At 40.4% G+C, this 14,862-nt stretch overlaps 1 pseudogene; it reads right to left on the reverse strand.

Moving 5' to 3' along the window:
* Positions 1–14,042: 14,042 nt before the first annotated feature.
* LOC147638455 (chlorophyll a-b binding protein type 1 member F3, chloroplastic pseudogene) lies at positions 14,043–14,635 on the reverse strand (annotated as a pseudogene).
* Between the last annotated feature and the right edge of the window lie 227 nt (positions 14,636–14,862).

Below are 14,862 nucleotides of genomic sequence, written 5' to 3' on the forward strand. Positions count from 1 at the left end.
AAAAGTAGGTCTTGGGGACACTCAATCTAATGCACCATAGAGAGCAAGTGTATATTTTGTATCTCATTCACTATATCAGTGAATCCAAATGCACCATACAACAATTGCATTTGAAAAGGATATTATTTTAATAACATCCCTTATCTCTGGATTAAAAAAGAATGTACCCATTTTGAAAGATTTCTTTCATTTTCTAAAAATGAAAATGAATTATGTATGTATATGTTATGTAACTTGGTCAAGAAAAACTAGAACCCCTTGAACTCATTTGTTATCCTCTACCCCCCCCAACAAAAACGAAGGCAACGTGCACATGCATGCATGTATGCTGGTGTATGTGTGTGAGTGTGAGAGAGAGAGAGAGAGAGACAGAGAGTACAAGAGAAGGCAAGCATAGCCATGCCAAGAGCCGCCCTTAAATAAAAGAAATTTGGAAGTGTAGAGTTTCATGGTGTTGCTATGCACTCGATTATGGGCATGCGGCTAGCTGCACAATAGCCATGTGTATAGCCTCGTATATAGCCACATGCATAGCTGTGTACATAGCCTTACATGTAGTTGCATGTGTGTACAGCCATGTGTATAGCCTTGCCTATATTCGCATGTATAGCTACACTACAAACTATAACAAAAAACATAGGGTTAGAATGCGGGAGATGTTTCTCCCCCATTCTACTCCCTTTTTTTAATGTTATGAGCATCAAAAACATTTACATATACTAGCCTAAAACATCAACATGCACTCCCAAAATAGGTGTAGAATGGGAGAGATGTTTCTCCCCCATTCTCTACCCCTTCTTTTTTATGTTATGGACATCAAAAACATTTATATATATATGTCCAAAAAGAAGAAAACATTTTTATATATAGGCCCCAAAAAGAAGACAAACATCGAGAGCCCAAAAAAGAGAATAATTGTCATTGTCGAAGGAGATGCAAATGGCGTATACATATTATCCCAAAAACGATGTCACAAAATAAAGTGTTGTAATGAAAAGTAATGTGCTTATTATTCGGAGGCAAACTAAGCTTCATAGTCTTCATCCTTACCAGCTACATCTTCTTCCATGATCTTCACCCTCATGTTACATTACATACAATGAAAAATATACATAATTAGGACTATATCACCTTCATAATTAGTACCAAAGAAATTAAGACAATGAGGATCACCTACTCTCACCTTATAAATGCCTTAGGCTCAACGGATGTCTTCCTAGGTTATCATTCATTGGTTTAGCCATTCCCAAGTTTCATCTTCTTTAAGGTACTTATAATATTGATTCTCCTATTTAGTTGGGGTGTGACCAACTACCATTTCCTACAAATAATAACCAATATGCATAAGAAACATGCAAGAGAATGTATAAGAGATAATGCATAAGAGATCTTATGTGTAGCTCTTATATATGAGATGCATGTATGAGATTTCATAGCTCTTATGCATCTCATACGTCTCTAATCATTAGGCAAAATTTGGACCCAAAAAGGCCCTCTTAGAAGAGCCATGTCATCACTTTGCTAGAAAGAAGGGGGCCGTGTGAACCTTATATACCTTCTTACGTCAAAACCCCTACATATTACATATCATTGGAAAGCCCTTGAATAGTAGATTCTAAATCATTGGAAATCCCTTGAATAGTAGATTCTAAATCTACTACCTCTGGAAAATTTGGAATTGGTATGTAAAGGGTAGACATAACTTGATCGTATCAACTCCGAATTGTCAAAGGTGGTAGATTTAGAATCTACTTTGCAAGGGCTTTTCAATGGTATTCATATGTTGGGGTTTTGACATAAGATACATCAAGTTGACATGGCTCTTCTTAGAGGCCCCCCCTTGAGTCTAAATTTGGCCTAATGTGCGTAGCTCTTATGTATAAGATCTAATCATAAGCTCACCATTACATATGGAAAGCTCTCATAAGAAGAGTAATGTATGTGGAGAGCTTATGAGAGAGCTCCATAAGAAGAATTATGTATATGGAGAGCTTATGAGAGAGCTCCATTAGAAGAGTTATGTATATGGAAAGCTTATAAGAGAGCTTTCATGAGCTCTCAATTTAAGCTCAATCTTGCATAAGGAGATCTCTCATAACCTCTCATAAGGAGAGTTAGTATAAAGAGGTCATAGAAAGCTCTTACTATGCACTAATACTCTTTTATACACAGACTATAAAGTAGAGAGCTCATGTGTTTGAATACAAGGAATTACACACAAGTAGGGTATGTCAACAACTTACCTTAAGAGTGTATGGCTAGGAAGAATAGAGGTCGCACAAGATAGATGGAAGACCTACACATCATAGAAACATAAGTTATATCAAAAAAATCATGCATAAAAGAGATTATGAGATCTCATACATAGAGCTCATGCATAACTCATGAGAGGTTGCGCAAGTATGCAAGAGAGTTCTCTTTATTCTGTTTATGCATAGCAGAATGATAGCTCATGCACAACCCATGAAAGGTTATGCATAAAGAGATCTCTTTATGCATAGCTCTCATTTTGTATTAGAGCTCTTGCATAAGGATTATGTGTAGCTCTTATGCATAAGTGCCCTTTCCAAGAGTCCTTGAGCACGAACCCTTATAAATATCTCTAATGCAAGAGCTATGTATAAGAGCCCTTGCATGAGTCTTCTTGATTAAATGCAATAGAATGCATAAGAGCTCATGCATAAGGGAACTTACATGAGTCTTCTTGCTTATGCAAGAGAATGCATAAGAACTTATGCATAAGGGAACTTGCATGAGTCTTCTCTTTCTTATCTTTTGCATAAGATCTTATGCAAGAGAATGCATAAGACAAGCGCTAGCTCTTATGCTTAATATCTATGCATAAGAGCTCTTGTATACGAGGGAAGCTCTCATAAGCTCACTATTTCATGTGGAGAGCTATTATTGTAAGATCCCACAAGCTCTCTTATGCATGTATAGAGTTATTATAAGATCCCATAAGCTCTTTTATGCATATGGAGAGCTCTTAAAAGCTCACTCTTACATAAGGATATCTGTCATAATTCTCATGCATAAGAGAGATTATAAATGCTCTCTTTTATGCATGAGAGTGCTTCTAACATCTCTCCTATGCATAATGAGATCTCTCATCTTCTCTTATACATAATAAGAGATCTTATAAGAGCTCTCTTTTATGCATAATAAGATCTCTCATGAGATCTCATGCATAAGAGTGCTTATAAGAGCTCTCTTTTATGCATGAGATATAAGAGATCTCTTATGCATTTGGGGAGCTCTCATAATCTCACTCTTATGAGATCTATCATGAGATCTCATGTATAAGAGAGCTTATAAGAGATCTCTTTTATGCATGAGAGTGTTGGGGGTCATCTAGCCGTTTACCACCACCTAGCTTTGCCGCTAGCCGAGCACCACCCAGTATATCCATTGGGCAACAAACTCTCGGGGATGAATCTTCTTTCTTGTAACAACCTTGTAAATGAATCTTGCAAATGGGTAGTACTTGGGCATATATAAACGAGTAAAGGGGAACGATCTAGTGTGTTGAGAGAGAGGGGGATAGACAATAGAGAAGAGAGTGAAAACCGTGTGCACCACTACATTGTTCTTTGGGCTAAGCCTTCACTATAGTGATACAATGATTTGTCTATGTAATTATCCATTCTTTAGTACTATGCAAGTCTATTCGATTCCTAGTCTATGTTAGTACTTTCTTGTTTGGACATTTCTTCTAAATGGAATCTAGGTCCAGAGTCAATTCTATTTGGACGTGACTCCTATCTAGAAACTGGATCAAGAGTCACGTCAGGAATCCTATCAGATGCACAAACTAACCTTTGCACTGTTGGTGGAAAACTAAATCCCTTACCTTAGGCAGATCAGCGACACAACTAGCATTGTCAGTCAATAGGGTAAGCTAGTTGAAAGAAGTCCAAAAAGAAAGCACACACTAACTAGTGTCAAGAATGCTCACTAAAGAGTCATAAGAGCATAAGGGAGCAGGCATGGAGAATGAAGGTATCTCAAACAGAGTAATGTACTACCTCCAGACAGGTCGAGGCCGTAGAGCACAAAGGACACCTGCATCATCCAAGAAGACTGATAGAAGGGATTCCACAACCGCTGGAAAGAGAGATACAGAAACCACCAAGAAATCAGGAAGAAAACCACTAAAAGAGCCACCAAATGGAAGGTTGCAAAAAGCTTAGGAAGGAAAAGATGTGGAAACTATGGGCAGGATGTCCCCCCTCAGGTATCCTAAATTCAAGGAAAAGAGCAAGGAGGATCCAGATGCCCACATCTTTGCCTTTGATACCACATTTCAGGAAAACAGAGCTCATTGGCACCAAATAGAACTCATTGGCACCAAAGAGGAGTATTTTACTACAACATTCGGTGGCAAAGCCACAAACCCAATACAGTCTGGAGCACTTCCAGACATTTGAAGAGCTGAAAAAGGCTTTCCTAAAAAGATTCAGGAAAGAAAAGATCATAATGGAGGTACTGAAAAAGCTGCAAGGGATGACGCTGAAAAAGAGGCCAACATAAGACTATGCAACTCAATTTTGAGCAATGCTAATGTGCTTGGACCAGCCCAACCCTACTCTAAACATGCCAAGCCAATGGTTTGTGAGAGGGCTGAGGGAAAAGCTCTAGACGACAATAGCCTCGTATGACTTGGAAGCTCTGACGTTCGAACAAGTGGTGTGTCAAAAGGTACCAAAGCTGAAGGAGTCCTAAAGCAAACAAAAAAGGACTCCAAGAAGAAAAAAAAGGACAAGAGGAAGAAGAAAGAGGATGAATCCTTAGAAACCAATTTTGGAGAAGGTACCTCAGAGTCAAAATCCAGTCAGGATTTGAAAGCCGAAGAGCGAAAGCCCCAAAAAAATAAAAACATGAAGCATCATAAGTCATGGCTATGATAAGATATCAAGGACTTGTCAAGACACAAATAGGCAGGAATGTTGAGCAAGAACCGGAAAAGAAACTAGAACATTGGACAAGGCAGCAAAAGGTCTGAGAACAGATCACCAAGTTAGTGCAGAGAACGCACAAGGAATGGTGAGAACGATGCACAAAAGCCTTCCCCTAGGAGAGTATCTTGTGGAAAATCTGGACAGGAAAAAATTGATCAAGAAAAAATAAGAGATTGGTGCAAGAAAGAAGCCAATGTCAAACCACCAACTAGGGCTAAGTACAACCAATTTTGATGTGAATTTGGGATCTCGGTCACTTACTATCCTCCTGGGTAAACCATGCAATCTGAATCTTGAGGGAAGAAAAGGAAGGAAATTTGGAGGAAATCCAAACATGAATACTAACAAGAGGAAGTTAGGAACAGGAAAGAGGATCAAAATAGAAAGAAATAAGGATGTATCAAAGTCAAGGCACCAGACAATGAGGAGAAAAGCAGCAAGGAATATGACTTGTGGGAGGATCTAAGCAAGATGAAATTTAACATCATGTTAGATCAAATGCTGAATCTGGTTCCCAATTATAGCCAAAATCTTCTTCAAGCTATAGTGCCAAATGAGCATATGGTACAGATGCCACTATAGGATCTGGAACACCATGCAAATAAATGCAGAAATGTGGAGACAGTCTAGGATTGTGATACGAATGTTCCAAAAGTAATCATCATGTTCAGAGGTGAGACAGTGACAAGAGTCATTCTGTATGGAGGGTAGGGGTAAATATAATATCAAATAGCCTAGCTAAAAAGCTAGGGATTATTGAAATGCAGCCCGCCCCTTTCCAGAATTGCATGGCTGACAAGATAAGGGTCCGACTTGTCGGGATAATTAGAGGAGAGAAAATAGAGGTATCAGTATGTAGCTTCAGTGCTATGTTCATTGTTCTGAAGATGACTAAAATAGCAGGTGCATAATATCCCATGCTCTTAGGAAGGCCATGGCTCAGGAGAGCAGAAGGATAAAGCATAACTAGGAGACAGAGAAGATCATGATCAGGAGAGGCAAAAAGAAACTCTACATTTCAGTTTGCAGGAAAAGACAGGCTAAATTCAATGTTGAAGTCCTATAAGGATATATTTGCCTTTTAAAGCCTCTCTAAGGCACACAATATATAGTGATTTCATGGGATATAAACCCCCTCCACCCTCCAAAAAAAAAAACAAAACAAAACACCAAACCTCCCCTCCTCCTCCAAACAATTGTTCAATTTTGGTCTCATGTAAGTTTTTCTTTTTTGAATGCTTTCAAACGATTCATTTTTTTGTATCGCATTTATACTACATCAAAAGTAGGTCTTAGGGACACTCAATCTAATGTTAGGACCCTTTTAAATGAACTTATATGTTATCCTTTTAGCCCCCGCCTTAGAAAAAACAAATAAAACCTACAAGATGTATGCATGATTGTGCATGTACACGCGCATGAGACGTGCACATACATGCATACACATGTGCATGTGTTCATGTGTGCTTGTGTGATTGTGTGTGTGTGTGTGTGTGTGTGTGTGTGAGAGAGAGAGAGAGAGAGAGAGAGAGAGAGAGAGAGAAAGAGAGAAAGGCACTATAAGAGAAGGCAGGCATATTTGTGCCAAGAACCACCGACAAAAACAAAAGAAATTTGAAAGTGTAGAGCTACATGGTGTGGCTATACACACGGCTATGGACATGCAGCTAGCCACACACTAGTAGTAGCCTGCATGTATAGCCTTGCCTATAATCGCATGCATCACCTTGTTGAGAGATGTATTGCATGAGGGCAATGCTAAATCATATGGGTGATGGGTGAGTGAGACCACCTCGCTTAAGAGGGGGTGTTGAAATATGTAAGCCCGTTTTATGTGTGTGTGGGAAAGTACCTTCTTAGAGGTGCAAGATAATATTGTGCAGTGTGAATGTTAAGAGCCACATAAAAGAATGTGGAAAAGGGAGTGCCACATGGCATGATGATGTGTAAAGTGGGATAAGGCTAGAAGGCCTATATCATTATATTGTTTACAACATATTGCAAATAGAATTTATTTTTGAGTGTGGAATCTCTCTCTCTCTCTCTCTCTCTCTACCCCTCAAGTTTCTTATGTTGGAGCTCTATATATGGCTCACTCTACCTAACTTGGTCTCACCTATATATATGTATCTTGTCCTCAATATGAATCAGTCTTTGGGAGCGTACATGATGTGTCTCTTGTCTCGTCTCTTTCTCTCTACATTTCAACATGGTATCAGAGCATCTATAAGGGAAGCATCTATGTCTTCTTGTTAAATTCATGATTATAATTTCATGTCTTACAAGATTGTTCTTTGATTATGTGTTGTCTACATGATTTTATAGCTTAACTTGTTATAATTAGAGTTGTTTGTTAATCACGTCCTTAAAACCAAAACCTATCAAAAAAGTTTGTCAAGCGGAGTTGTGAGTCAAAAGTTATGACAGTTCAGGCAAACTACATCTGTAATAACAGCAAAACAGGTTCTTTGAATAAGCAAACAGGTTCTTTGTGTGAGCACACAGGTTTCGTCTTCGTCAAGCGTCTTTGTGAGCACACAGGTCTCGTCTTCGTCAAGCGTATTTTATTATTTTGCTATTTTTAGCAAACCGTCAAATCTAGTTTTTTCCTCAAGCGTCTCTTATTATTTTGCTATTTTTAGCAAAACGACCAATCTAGCTTTTTCATCAAGCGTCTATCAATGAATCTTCGTCCCACGTCTCTCTATTTTGAGGACTCTTTTCTTATTGATGTCTCTTATCTCTTGCGGTCGTCCTTGTCTATGGTGTGCAGATTTTGTGATTTTATCTTATACGTCTTCTCGCAGATAGATATGGCTATGACTGTTCTCATCAATGGTTTTCCTTCTGGCCAACGTTCTATTCCTTCTTTTCAAGGCCAAGGGTTTCTCGATTAGAAAGCAAAGATGTTGTTAATTCTTGAAGGCGATGAGCTCTCAGATGTGGTTATTGGCGATTCTCTATGTCCGTCTCTCAGCCTATTATTCCGGATTCTGATAACGTTCTTATCACGGAAGGCCCTGTTTTTGATGCATGGCATCTTGCTTATATGGATTGGCAGAGGCGTGATAAAGCAGCTTGTCGGTACACTCTTTCTGCTCTTAGTGATTCTCTCATGCTTGATGTGTATGACTTTCCTACTTCCCATGACGTATGGGAGTATCTTATAGCAAATTTTGAGAAAAAGTCTGTTACAGAAACACTTTATTTGAGAGGTTTGCTTTCAAAGTTACAGTATGAAGTTGGCACTGCTATGATGGGGCATATTAATTCTTTCAAATCTATTATTAATCAACTTGCTGCTCTACGGGTGATCCTGTTCCACGAAAGCAACTTATTACAATTCTTCTTGATACGATAAAGGATCCGTCTCATGACAACATTGTTACCATTCTTTCTAACAAGGACGGTCTTGATTTTGACCAAACTTGCATATCTTTGATTGAGTATTCTCAGCGTCAACAACGACGTAGCGTTGGTCATGATGCAGTTATGTTTTCACAACAAGAGGAGCCTGAGTCACAACAGTTGGAACGGACCTTTTATGTGCGAAGGCATCCTTTTCAACGAGGCAACTGCAGAGGTGGTCGTCGTGGTGGTAGTTTCTCTCGTCTCAAATTTCCTAACAAGCATTGTTCTTACTGCAATAGAAATGGTCATACTGAAGATGACTGTTGGGCACGTTAATATGATGAAGAACACAACATTACCACAAAACAACCACGTTTATCTAGAGATTCTTCTTCTTGTGATTATTGTGGAAAATCTGATCATCCCTCTTCCATGTGCTTTAAGCATCGATTTGATGTAGATCGAAATCGAGCATATGCAGCTGAGCATCATGATAATGTTGCGCCTGAAACAAGTTGTGTTTTATGTTCAGTTCCCCCAGACAAAATACTTCATGTACGTGATGGTTCACTTTTCATTATTGATTCTGGTGCTACAGGAAATATGACATATGAATCTAAGTGGCTACATAACTATCATTCTTTACCTGTTAAGCGTGTTGTTTATCTTGCTGATGATACAACTTGTCAAGTCAAGGGCATTGGAGATTTATATCTTGGCACCTTATCTTCTTCAACTCGAGTTTTACGAGGGGTTTTACATGTCCCAGAACTTCAACGTAATCTTCTTTCAGTTGCAAGACTTGTTGATCTTGGTTTGTTTGTTGGATTCGACCACACCAAATGCCACATTGAGAAAGATGGACATATTATTGCAACTGCTTCTCGTAATGGTAATTTGTTTGAGCTCTCTCTTAATGATGCTGTAGCAAATGTTGTCACTGCTCTAGGTGATCATGATTGCAAGATATGGCATCATCGCTTTGTTCATGTCAAAGCTTCTTGATCTTCATCGTCAAGGTCTTGTATGTGGCATGGATCTTAAAGCTCATCCTCATATGGGAATCTGTGAGTTTTGTGCTCTTGGCAACACAATCGTAAACCCTTTCCTCTCTCGAATTCAATTCATTCTCATGATTTGTTGGATCTTGTTCATACTGAAATTTGTGGACCTTTGCCTCCATCGAGAACACAACATCGTTATTTCATTACGTTTATTGATGATTACTCACGGTATACAGTTGTTTTCTTGCTTCGACAAAAATCTGAGGTGTTATTTGATTTTAAGCAATTTCACAAGGCTGTCGAACTTCAAACTAGTCGTCGTCTCAAGAAACTATGCAGCGATAATGGTGGAGAATATGTGTCTCATGAGTTTGAGAGTTATTTTTTTCATCATGAACATACTATTCCATATTCACCTCAACAGAACGGTGTTGCTGAACGTAAGAATCGCACTATTATCAATGATATACGATGTATGTTGATTCATTCTGGGTTATCTCGTGTTTTCTGGAGTGAAGCTCTCTTGACAGTAGTCTTTGTTCAGAATCATCTTCCTACTACTGCTCCTTCTGGTAAGATACCCACCATCACAGCATGGACAGGTGAAATTCCTTCTGTATCTCATTTTTGAACCTTTGGATGTATTGCTTATATTCATGTTCCTAAAGAAACATGAGCAAAGCTTGATGCTCCTGGGCTTAAAGTTATTTTTATTGGGTATTCTGACACTTCCAAAGGCTACAAATTCTATGACCCGTCCTCCAAGAAAGTGCTTGTGAATCGTGATGCTATTTTCAATGAACAGCTTATGGGCGGTACATGGTCCATGGATGATTCTGATGATACTAAATCTTTGCTTCAAGCTTTTCCATTCTTGTGATGATGAATCTTTTTCTATAGAACAACTTTCCTCTTCACAACCATATATAGAGCTCCAACATCTTGTGTGGTTTAATCCACCTTAATCTTGTGTCTATCACCATGATTAATCCCATATTAGGATTGCCAACATGTTATTAGAGCAAGGATGGGCTCTTGACCATGGTGCTTATGTACGTATATTAGTTTATGTGTTCATTTTATTAAGCATATTCCCTATTTTAGCATTTCTATTATGATAAAATTATGCACACTCATCATTCTGGATTGCATTTGGAGTCTTGGAAGGTTCTCATGGAGATTTAGAGATTATAGTGCTGCCATGGAAGCTGAAAATGAAGATTTTAGAAATACGAAGACTATGAAGTCTTCACTCATCAACATCAAAGAAGCTACTGAAGAGAGTTGCAAATAGGAGTTTTGCAACATGGAGAACCTGTTCATCATCTAAGAAGCTAAAATAAAGATTTTTCAAGAGTATGAAGGCTATAGAGTCTTCGGTGTCAACAAGGAAGCTGCCAAGAAGATTACCAAAGAAAGTATTTTGTGATTATTTACCTCATTAGTTTTTGGTGTTAAGCATGGGAGAATGCTCAATGTTAAATAAAGGGTTTCTTAGTGATGGGATATGAGGATCCCATGGATCTTTGCTTGCAGGCAAAGAGTGTATGAGGTGCATTCTTGCCAAATTGGTGTGGCAAGATGAATATGGGCTCATGATGGAGTCCATGGTGTTATGCATCAAAGAAGGATACTCATGGATTTTCTCACGGAGGATGGGCAACAAAGATGAAATACTTGGGGTTCTTCCACACAATTGGAACCTCGGATTTCTTGTGGGAAATCCACGAAGAAAGCATCCTTGTTGAATGTGCATGCATGGTTGGAGCATGTACATCATGGAGCTCATGAAGGCCATGTCAATGATTTGCGAAGACCTCAACTTGGAGGTCTTGAAGAGGCAAAGAATCTCATAGCAGAGAGAGCTATGTTTTTGAGCTCATTTGGGAGCTCAAGGTAGTCATCATGAGGTAATGGCTATGTAAAACCTCAGGAGGGACTCAGTTAAATGGATGAGGCAAAAAGAGGAGCTCACTTGGAAGCCCATTATAGCCATATTTTTGTCCATGGAAACAAAGGAGGTTTGTGTATAAAGACCACATATCTATCAAGGAACAACACCATAGAAGAACCTTAACAAGCTAGTAATTAAGGAGTGGTAAGAGAGAAAGCAAGTGAAGCTATGAGAACACTTACAAGTCTGGCTACAAACATCAATGGGAGTAGGTAGATAGCTTATGGGGGGGCTTGCAATAGAAGACACAGCAAGGTTAACAACAGAGCTTAGAGATTGAGCCTGTGTAAAACTAGCAAAAGAGGTGTTGAGATTAAATTTGGTGAGAGAACAAATGGCAGTAGACAACCTCAGAGTTGAAGCAATACATGGCTATCAAAACAACAAGCATGATGAAAGTTCTCGTGTGTGAGGAAGAGCAAGTAAGCTCTTTTCTGCCCAGCAGCAAACATGGTAGCAGACAAGGTCAGAGTTGGTGAGAGAAGAAATGGCAGTAGACAAGCTCAGAGTTGAAGCAATACATGGCTATCAAAACAACAAAAATGATGAAAGTTCCCGTGTGTGATGAAGAGAAAGTAAGCTCTTTTGTGCCCAACAGCAAACATGAGTGCTGCAAAATGAGGAGGTTGATAGTAGCAGACGTGCAGCGTTGTCTAGCGCTCACGCTGAGGCATGGGCTATGTGGTGCAGTCGAGTGTCAACCATAAACTAGGAGAGAAGGTGAGCCACACGGTGCCCAAAGCCGTGCATTGGGCATCGAAGGCTAAAGTCGTAGTGACGGTTTCTCGGAACCACATCGAACAACAAGCAAGCAAACAACAACGAGAAAAGTTTGAGCCTTGACTGAGGGAGCTTGATGGAGCTCAATGGCAACATAACAAAGTAAGATATGGCAAGCTATGATGAGGCTATGACCATGGTGGACAACACTAAAAGAATGCGAGTGAGATGAAGATGAAGAGCATAAAGACACAGAGATGAAGCTACACAGCAGCGTGTGGTGGAGAAAGATTCAGAGTCGGTGGATAAGGGCCACCCACCACGGCCCTTCTCAAAAACACAGGAAGGAGAAAAAGATGAAAAAAATTTTGTGCATTCTGATGGTGCTCATCTAGCTGAGTGGCTGGAAATTTGCCTTGTCACGTTCATGATCAACAATTGTTATAGAAGATGGAGAAAGCGACATCCTGTGCACACAAGAGGTGGATACACCACCATCCACACAAATGAGGAAGCACCACAACTGCAAGTTGGAGTCCAACCTACATGGAGGCAAGAGTTTCTAACAGTTCCAGAATACAGCAGAGTTTACATATGCGCGCCACCAACACTCAACGAGTGGATCCATTATACATGCCTATCAAGAGAAGGTGGATGCCGTTGGAGTTCCAAGAGGCCAAAAACAGGGACTCTCATGTTTGCTATAACTTCCCTATCTTCACACCAGCAACATTTGGCCATATTCAAGAACAAAGATAGTAACTGTTGACCTAGATCAGAGCTTGGCATGCAGAATACCTGATCCTGCTATTGTGTCCAGTGTTAGGTTCCTGAAATTATTGGTGGTACTCATAGACCAACTTAAGGAATCTTACGATGGCTTTGAAGCACAACATCTCCAGCTCGACATGAACTAAGGGCCTTCAGACAGAGGGATGATGCTGTATTACCATCACTTATGATGTCGTCTAGCCTATATGCATCTTACATTTGAAGACATGATTAACACTGGATTCTAGAAGTCCCACTCAGCATTCCGTCGAACACTCTGGAAACTCCAGTCGAGACGAAACTTCTACCGACATTGTTGCGTGACAAGTGGTGATCAATGCAAGGATGCAACACAAAGATGGAAGCAGGAAAACAAGAGACTTGACATCCTTGTTTAGGGCTCTTGTAGAGAGTTCCAAGTTGTAGGTGAGTGTTGAAGTGGGCTTGAGAATAATCCCACATGGGAAGTTTTGGGAGTTTTAGGAGTTTTAGTATAAATAGTGGCTCATTTGAAAGCTCACTGCCGACACATTGGGCTGAACTCATGCTTGAGCTCTCTTGAGACTAGCTCTCCCTCTTTTTCATAGAGGTTTGTTCATAGAGGTGCAAGCTCTTCTCTCTCCCCATATACACTATTGTATGAGCAATGCTCTTCTAGTTCAATGCAATGAGATGATGTTTTTCTCTCTTCTCATCTCTATTCTCTAGTGTGCATGCTTCTTTGTTTATGCTTGTAGGTTCTCTATTAGGCTTTGTGTGCTAGTGGATTCAAGCTTAAGCTTCTCCATAGCTTGTAGCTTATCCATGGGCAAGAAGGCATTGCTTGAGTAGTGAATGAGAATGCATGTTTATTTCAAGTTCCATTAAGCTTCAAGGTTTGTGTGCATGCAAGGGAAGTAGGTGCTTGAGAATGAAGTGTGCTTGAGCTTGTGTGCTCATGAGTGAGCTTGTGTGTGCATTAGCTTAGCTTTCTTCTTGTATTGGATGCATGAATGAGTGGGTTGATGAGTGAATGAGCTATGGCAAGATTGAGCTTGTGTGTGTAAAGTCTATGTCAAGGTAGTGGTGTTCATAGCATTCTCTCCCGAAAGGGATAAGCTTCCATGCACCTAACCGGGTTGAGTCCCCTAGCAATGAAAGGAGTGTTTATCATTCCATTGGTGAGCTAGGAGCGTAGTCTATTTTCCCATATTGCATACGTAGGGAGATGATCGTCTTTCCATTGGCGCCGCTGCCAGGGATACAACCTACGGTTGGTTAAGGACCCTTGGCAGCCATTACAATCTAAACATTACTAGGAGTAGGATAATTAGACTCTAAGCTATTGCAGGGAAGCTCTAGCAGGCGAAGAGTGCTGCTCTTAATCTCCTTCACTTTCAGCTCAGCAAACGCCTCGCGGTCCTCAGCGAGACCCAAGGGACCGAAGCTCCCACCAGGGGAGACGGGGCCCACGACCTCACCAAGAGGCCCGCCCGCAACCCCGCAACCCTCAACAGCACCCACTAGAATCACCCGGCAGGCCCAGACGGCGAGAAGGCCCCAAGCGCGCCGCTGAACTCCACACCGCCCCCGACCAGGAGCCCCGGGGCGACATAGCCCAGCGCGCCCAGCACCGCCCATCGGCAGCAGCGGATAACCTCCAAGGCCCGGTCGAAAGCCCCGAGATCAGCAGACAGACCTGCAGTGTCCCAGTCGTCGTAGTCGCCCGGGAACTCGCCCGAGAACGTCGCCATTATCTGCACGCTCGCTTCTCCAGTGCTCACCTTCTTGGAGAGCTCATTGGCAGGCTTGGACAGCGGCTGGCCACTGAAGGCAGCGGAGGAGAGGGCGGCGGTGGCGGCACAGCAGAGAGTGCGGGAGGCGATAAGGTGCCGGATGATTTGGAAGCGATAAGGTGCCAGGCGATAAGGTTAGTGTTTTATTTTTTATTTTTTATTTTTTTGTTTTTGTTAATCTTTGATTTTTTAAAATCTACAATTTCTACATACTAGGTAATTTTCAGGTTTTTTGTACTTAAAAAAATAATAATAATAAAATAAATCTGTAAATTATGTGTTTTCTTTAGATTTCGCATTTTTTGCATATTTTGTATTTTTTTTAAATT

The sequence above is a fragment of the Cibotium barometz genome, chromosome 5, assembly GCF_041138505.1.
Source record: "Cibotium barometz isolate CiBa-2024 chromosome 5, ASM4113850v1, whole genome shotgun sequence".
NCBI classification, from domain to species: Eukaryota; Viridiplantae; Streptophyta; class Polypodiopsida; order Cyatheales; family Cibotiaceae; genus Cibotium; species Cibotium barometz.